Genomic DNA, 8,665 nt, shown 5'->3' with positions numbered 1-8,665 from the left:
AATGCTAATGTTAGTATTTGATTTGGTAATAATCTGTTTGGGGACAGCAGCAGTAAGGTGATTTTGGAAAATCGCCATAATTTGTAGGAGTTGAATTAGAAGCTGAGTGAATTATGCCATTAAAGCTTGAAGAGTCTATTTTCTTACAAAAGAAACTATAAAAACAAAAGAGTTACCGATCTTGAGATATTTGAAGTATTGTGGGGCTGAGTCAAAATGACTACTAGATTCCCTGTTCTGTTTTTAGGAAATCATTATAAATTGTACAAAAATGATTATAAGATAAAATTTATATGCTTAGACTCCTTAATGAGTCTAATTTCAAATGAGATCAAATACAACACATTTTGAATTCTGTAAAATGAGAAATTTGATTCGTAGTGAAGAGTGGTCAGAATAGTCAAACAGTGAAACAGGGGAAACTTTAAGAAAAATCTGGTATTGATTGGCCAAGCCAAAAATTCTGAAAATTTTATGGATGGAAGATATATGAGTCTATATTCAGGAAAAATTAACGGCTAGTGATTTGGAGTTTTGTAGCTCCAGTTATAAACAATTTAGCGACTACTGCTCAGGAAAACAGCTCGTAGTGAATATGTGATTTTGTTGTAAACATTAATGAAAATTTGCCAATGAGTTATTTATTGACTATTATAAAGCTTACTATAATCTATGTGTGTGAAGGTCAAATCAATATATATATTATTCTGAAAGTAATACTTGAATAGTCGATTAATGACTATTTTAAATTTTGTTGAACTTAAGCTCAAGAGCAAAAGGGAACTAGATCCGATAAAGGCAAAGAAAAGATCACTGAGTAGTCGAGTTGGAACCGTCTTACCCAACACAAGGTAAGTCATTAAGCATGTAGTTGGTATTATTTCAAATGGTCATAATGTTTATGTATTGATGCTGAATGGAATGAATAAATATACATATATATATGCATGTACGTATGTGATGATGAAATTGTTGAATGAAAAGAAAAGAGGTAAGATGTACTGAGTTGTTGATCTCGGCACTAAACGTGAGGGTATAACCATTTATGACCATGAGATTGGCGCTAAGTGCGCGGGATTAAATTGTACAGCACTAAGTGTGCGATTTGACTATGTTGCACTAAGTGTGCGAAATGAATATGATGCACTAAGTGTGCGAATTGACCATGCGGCACTAAGTGTGCGAGTTTGACTATGTAGCACTAAGTGTGCGATTTGATTACGTAGCACTAAGTGTGCGAGTTGATTATATAGCACTGAGTGTGTGGACTCAATATACATTCGTGAATCATTATGGACACTATGTGTGCGACACCATTGAGTCGATCGCGGACAGCGGATCGGGTAAGTGTCTTGAGTACATGGCTAATAGGTGCTATGCTTATACTTGGTGTTGAGCTCGGTAAGTTTGAACCTATGTGACAAATATACTTGAAGTCACGTACATAAAAATTATCGTAGGATGGGTGAAAGGCCGTTTAGTCGTTTGATTGTAACGGAAATAAATTGATTTATGAAAATGCTTCAATGTCCTATTGATGAGTATATGGAATGTGAATGCATGAATTGATATGAAATTGAATCGATAGGTGGGAGGAACTATGGTATGGTTCGGTCTGGATGGAGTAAATTGTCTCGTTCCATTTTGTTTCCTCTTGTGATAATGTTATTGATGGATGGTAGTGCATTGCTTATGACTTACTGAGTTATAAACTCACTCGGTGTTTCCTTGTCACCCATTATAGGTTGCTTGGACTCATCTATTTTTGCGGGGTCAGGCCGTCATCGAAGTCATCACACCGGATAGCAAGTTTTGGTACTTTCTTCTTAGTTGGCTTAGAAGAACATTTTGGCATGTATAAGCTATTACGTTGTGTTTGAACTTTGGCATGTAAACTTTAAGCCATGCGAAAATGGCACGAATGTTCGATTGAGTTGGATCAAGGGTAGGCATGAAATGGACCTAGTTACTTTCGTAACAGATGCTGGCAGCAGCAGTGTCATGAGATTGAAAAATCACTAAAAATAGTAGGAGTGGAATTAATTGATGAATAAATTATGTAATCGAAGCTCGATGAGTCTGTTTTCATGAGGAAGTAACGAAAAGATCATATGGGCAGTATATTAAGAGATAATCAGATTTTTGTGGGACAGGGCCAGAACGGTTTCTGGATTCCCTGCTCCGACTTTGGAAATTCATTATAAATTAACCAGAGATAATTAGGGGTCGTACCATATATGTACAGATTCCTCTCTGAGTCTAGTTTTCATAGAAACAAACGGCATCAGTATTGAAGCCCCGTGCAGGGAGATATCCAGGTCGTAATGGGCAAAGGTCAGTGTAGTCGACCCCTGCAACATGGGAGACTTTGACTAATAAACTGTACTAATTGGCCTGACCAAAAATTCTAGAAAAAAATACATAGATGGGCACATGAGTCTAGTTTCTGGGAAAAATCACGAAACTGATTTTCGAGTTACGAAACTCAAGATATGATTTTTAAAACGACTAGTACACAGATTGGGCAGTGTCTGGAAAATAAATTTTATAAGGGGTTAAAGTCAGTTAACACCTCGTGTTCGACCCCGGTGTCGGTTTCGGGTTCGGGGTGTTACATTTGATTGGTATCAGAGCTATGGTTTAGTCGGTTCTAGGACTACCATAACGCGTATGAGTCTAGCTATACATGCCGAATGTTAATGTTTAAATGTGTGATGACTTCCGACGGTTGAAATGTTTTTGTTTTGATTAGTAAATGGACCCCGGTGAAGAAAGAACCCTAGCGGATGACGTTGAGAGCGTAGCGGCTGCTCCTGCACAAGGGACGCCGCCTGTTGAACCTCAGTCATCTGCGAATAATCAAGGTGAGGGGGCTAAACAAGCCTTCTTTACCATGATGGATGAGTGGGTCGCGCAATATGCCCGAACCAACCCGGCTGTCCAACAATTCCTAAATTTGAATAATCCACCCCAAGAGCCTGTAATGCCGTCAGTCGCTGATCCTGTGAGGCTGAGTAAGCCACCTGTAGACTTGATTAGGAAGCGTGGGGCCGAGGAGTTCAAGGCCATAGTAACTGATGATGCCGAAAGGGCCGAATTCTGGCTTGATAACACCATTCGGGTGTTCGATGAATTGTCATGCACACCCGACGAATGTCTAAAATGTGTTGTATCTTTGTTGCGAGACTCAGCCTACTATTGGTGGAGGACCTTGATTTCCATAGTCCCGAACGAGCGAGTAACTTGGGACTTCTTTCAAACGGAATTCCGAAAGAAATTTATTAGCCAACGGTTCATTGATCAGAAGCGTAAGGAGTTCTTGGAACTCAAGCAAGGCCGTATGACTGTATCTGAATACGAACATGAATTCGTAAGACTCAGTAGGTATGCCCGGGAGTGTGTAGCTGATGAGGTTGCTATGTGCAAAAGGTTCGAGGAAGGATTGAATGAAGATTTAAAGCTACTAATGGGTATTTTGGAAATAAAATAATTCGTAACACTAGTCGAACGAGCCTGCAAGGCGGAAGAACTTGGAAAGGAGAAGAGGAAGGCTGAATTTGAAGCTAGAGATTATCGTAAAAGATCGACGGGTAAAGCTCCGTTCTCAGCTGTAAAGAAGTTCAGGGAGGACATTAATAAGTCGAGGGCGACTGCGGGAATTTCCATCAGGACAAGACCATCGATGGGCTCCCGAGCTACTTCGGTAGCTAGTGTGGGCAATAATCGTCACGAGAAACCTGAATGTCCCCAATGTGGAAGACGACACCTAGGTGAATGTTGGGGCAAGTCTACTAGCAGGGCCTGTTACGGATGCGGTTCGAAGGACCACTTCATTAGAGATTGCACGGAGCTGGATGAGAAGAATAAGATTCAAGGTGCAAGACCTAGTGGAGTGACATCTAGAGGTAGACCACCGAGAATTTTAGGAGGCAGGGGTGGTAGTCAGAGGGGGGCCTCTGATACGGCCGATCGAGCCGAGAACCGTACTCCTGCTAGAGCATATGCCATTCGCGCACGAGAGGAGGCATCCTCCCCCGACGTCATCACTGGTACCTTCACTCTCTTTGATACTAATGTGATTGCATTGATTGACCCTGGTTCTACTCATTCATATGTATGCGAAACCTTAGCAACCAGTAAGACTCTACCTGTTGAGTCTACTGAGCTCGTAATTCGAGTATCAAACCCTTTGGGTCAATGCGTACTTGTTGATAAAGTGTGTAAGAGATGCCCTCTAATAATCCGAGAATCCTGTCTTCCGGCCGATTTGATGCTTTTGTCGTTCGACGAGTTTGATGTTATTCTTGGTTTGGATTGGTTAACCGCGCATGATGCGGTTGTGAATTGCAAAAGCAAGACTACCGATTTGAGGTGCGCAAATAACGAAATAATCCGAGTTGAGTCTGCGGACTTAAGGGGGTTGCCAGCTGTAATATCAGCAATGTTGGCCCAGAAATATGTAAGGAAAGGGTGCGAAGCATACCTTGCGTATGTACTTGATGACAAGGAGTTAGAAAAGAAACCCGAATCGGTGCCGGTGGTTTGTGAATACCCGGATGTTTTTCCTGAAGAGTTACCGGGTTTGCCACCTGTTCGGGAGGTAGAGTTTGGTATTGAGCTTATACCTGGAACTACGCCAATTTCGATCGCTCCGTATCGTATGGCACTAACCGAGTTAAAAGAGTTGAAAGCTCAGTTGCAAGAATTGACGGATAGAGGTTTCGCTCGACCGAGTTTCTCACCTTGGGGTGCACCAGTATTGTTCGTGAAAAAGAAGGATGGAACCATGAGGTTGTGCATTGACTATCGTCAACTGAATAAAGTGACGATAAAGAATAAGTATCCGTTACCGCGTATTGATGATCTGTTCGATCAATTAAAGGGAGCATCGGTGTTTTCAAAGATAGATTTGAGATCGGGTTATTATCAGTTGCGGATTCGAGATTCGGACGTACCCAAAACTGCTTTCAGAACGAGGTACGGTCACTACGAGTTCTTAGTGATGCCGTTCGGGGTCACTAATGCCCCTGCGGTGTTTATGGATTTGATGAATTGGATCTTCAGGCTGTATTTGGAGCGGTTCGTAGTTGTGTTTATTGATGACATCTTGGTCTATTCAAGAGATGAGACCGAACATGCTGAGCATCTGAGGCAAGTGTTGCAAATTTTGCGGGATAAGCAGTTATATGCTAAGTTCAGTAAATGTGAGTTCTGGTTAAGAGAGGTTAGCTTCTTGGGTCATGTGGTATCCGCATCGGGTATTCGAGTTGACCCGAGCAAAATTTCAGCCATACTTAACTGGAAGCCTCCGAGAAATGTTACCGAAGTCCGGAGCTTTCTAGGGCTCGCCGGTTATTACCGACGATTTGTCAAAGGTTTCTCGATGATAGCCACACCAATGACGAAGCTACTTCAAAAGGATGTTAAGTTCGAATGGACGGAGAAATGTCAGAAAAGCTTCGATCAACTGAAAACTCATTTGACTGAAGCTCCAATTTTGGTGCAACCCGAATCGGGTAAAGAGTTTGTCATTTATAGTGACGCATCCCTACTCGGGTTGGGTTGCGTATTGATGCAAGAAGGTCGAGTTGTGGCCTATGCGTCGAGACAATTGAAGCCACACGAGAGAAATTATCCGACCCATGATCTCGAACTAGCCGCCATTGTGTTTGCATTGAAAATATGGCGACATTATTTGTTTGGTGAGAAGTGCCATGTGTTTTCGGATCACAAAAGTCTCAAATATTTGATGACTCAACGAGACTTGAATCTGCGACAAAGACGTTGGCTTGAGTTGTTGAAAGATTACGAACTTGTCATTGATTACCACCCGGGAAAGGCTAATGTGGTTGCGGACGCCTTAAGCCGGAAATCACTGTTTGCTTTGTGAGCGATGAATGTACACTTGTCTGTTCTACCTGACAATGTGTTAGTAGCTGAATTAAAAGCCAAACCATTATTGACTCATCAAATTCTTGAAGCTCAGGAAGTCGATGATGAATTGGTTGCAAAACGAGCTGAGTGTGTTCCGAACAAGGAATCGGAGTTTCAGATTGATGATGATGGTTGTTTGAGGTTTAGAAGTCGTTTGTGTGTTCCAAGGAATTCGGAACTCATTCCGATGATTCTGAACGAAGCCCATTGTAGCCGAATGTCAGTTCACCCGGGGAGCACGAAAATGTACAACGACTTGAAACGTCAGTTTTGGTGGCATGGTATGAAACGAGACATCTCCGACTTTGTTTCGAGATGTTTAATATGTCAACAAGTGAAAGCGGAACATCAAGTGCCTTCAGGGTTACTTCAGCCGATCATGATACCCGAGTGGAAATGGGACCGAGTCACAATGGACTTTGTGTCCGGACTGCCATTGTCCGCAAGTAAGAAGGATGCGATTTGGGTTGTTGTTGATAGGCTGACTAAGTCAGCTCACTTTATTCCCGTGCGTACGGATCTTTCATTGGATAAACTAGCCGAATTGTATGTCTCTCAGATTGTGAGATTACATGGAATACCTATTTCTATCGTGTCGGATAGAGATCCGAGATTCACCTCACGATTTTGGAAGAAATTGCAAGAAGCTTTGGGTACCAAGCTGCATTTTAGCACCGCTTTTCACCCCCAAACCGATGGTCAATCCGAGCGGATAATTCAGATACTTGAGGATATGTTGACATGTTGCATCCTCGAGTTCAGTAGTTCATGGGAACGGTATTTACCTTTGATTGAATTCGCTTACAACAATAGTTTTCAATCAAGTATTAAGATGGCACCTTATGAGGCTTTGTACGGTCGTAAATGCCGTACGCCATTGTTTTGGACCGAGCTTGGTGAAAGTAAAATTTTCGGAGTTGATTTGATTAAAGATGCCGAACAAAAAGTAAAGGTAATCCGCGAGAGTCTGAAGGTAGCCACAGATCGTCAAAAATCGTATGCGGATTTAAAACGAAAGGACATTGAATATCAGGTGGGAGATAAAGTGTTTCTTAAAGTGTCACCTTGGAAGAAAGTACTCAGATTTTGCCGTAAAGGCAAGTTGAGCCCAAGATTCATTGGGCCGTACGAAATTTCCGAACGAGTGGGGCCGGTTGCATATAGATTGATTATGCCCCCTGAACTTGAAAGGATGCACGATGTCTTCCATGTTTCAATGCTTCGACGTTATAGATCCGACCCGTCACATGTGATTAATCCCTCAGAAGTTGAAATTCAATCTGACTTGAGCTATGAAGAAGAACCGATTCGTATCCTAGCTCGTGAAGTGAAAGAGTTGCGAAATAAAAGGGTTCCGTTGGTTAAGGTGTTGTGGCTCAAACACGGGATCGAGGAAGCAACCTGGGAACCCGAGAGCTCGATGAAAGAACGATATCCAAACCTATTTACCGGTAAGATTTTCGAGGACGAAAATTTCTTAAGTGAGGGAGAGTTGTGACAGCCCAAAATTGACCCTAGTCGGGAAGTGGTTTCGGGACCGCTAAACCGAGTCACCGAAAGGTTTGAATGTGATGTTTATTGTCTAGAATATGTAATCATGAATGTGTGAAAATTTCAAGCTTCGATTTAGTCGATTGCATGTGAATTTAGTCAATAGGACTTATATGAGAAAATTTTAAAATGTGATAGGTCAATGCATGAGGACCTATTAGTGCATGTGGAAGAAAAAGGGGACTTGCATGTCAAATTCCCCCTCCCTAATATGTAGTGGCCGGCCATGCTATGGGTGGAAACATGTCACGAACATGTTGTGTTAGTGATGTATGGTAAGGAAAATAAAATATTAAGCATGATAATTAAATAATGAAAGGAAGGGTGATGGAAAAAAAAATAACATGGTCTCACCCCCTTGTTGCCGTGAGTTGAGGAAAGAAAACAAAAAAAAATGTGTTCATTCTTGAACAACTTTGGCCGAATAGAGGAAAGAAAGGAAGGGGAAGAGCTTGAGAAAATCGGCTATGGTGGTTTGCTAGACTAAGGTATGTTTGATGTTGTTCTTGGGATGCATGCATGTTTTAGTAGTTGACTTGAGTTCTAAAAACCCATGGTTCAATTTTGTGGATTGATGATGATTTTGTGTTTTGCCATTGATGAGTGCTTGAGCTTTTTGATAGTTGTTGATGAAAAGTGAAAGATATGTTAAAGATTAATATGTTAAATTAAGGCTTGGTAAGCTAGCTATTAAGGTGAAATGCTAATGTTAGTATTTGATTTGGTAATAATCTGTTTGGGGACAGCAGCAGTAAGGTGATTTTGGAAAATCGCCATAATTTGTAGGAGTTGAATTAGAAGCTGAGTGAATTATGCCATTAAAGCTTGAAGAGTCTATTTTCTTACAAAAGAAACTATAAAAACAAAAGAGTTATTGATCTTGAGATATTTGAAGTATTGTGGGGCTGAGTCAAAATGACTACTAGATTCCCTGTTCTGTTTTTAGGAAATCATTATAAATTGTACAAAAATGATTATAAGATAAAATTTATATGCTTAGACTCCTTAATGAGTCTAGTTTCAAATGAGATCAAATACAACACATTTTGAATTCTGTAAAATGAGAAATTTGATTCGTAGTGAAGAGTGGTCAGAATAGTCAAACAGTGAAACAGGGGAAACTTTAAGAAAAATCTGGTATTGATTGGCCAAGCCAAAAATTCTGAAAATTTTATGGATG

The sequence above is a fragment of the Gossypium hirsutum genome, chromosome A08, assembly GCF_007990345.1.
Source record: "Gossypium hirsutum isolate 1008001.06 chromosome A08, Gossypium_hirsutum_v2.1, whole genome shotgun sequence".
NCBI lineage: Eukaryota > Viridiplantae > Streptophyta > Magnoliopsida > Malvales > Malvaceae > Gossypium > Gossypium hirsutum.
Note: the sequence above shows the minus strand (reverse complement) of the source record.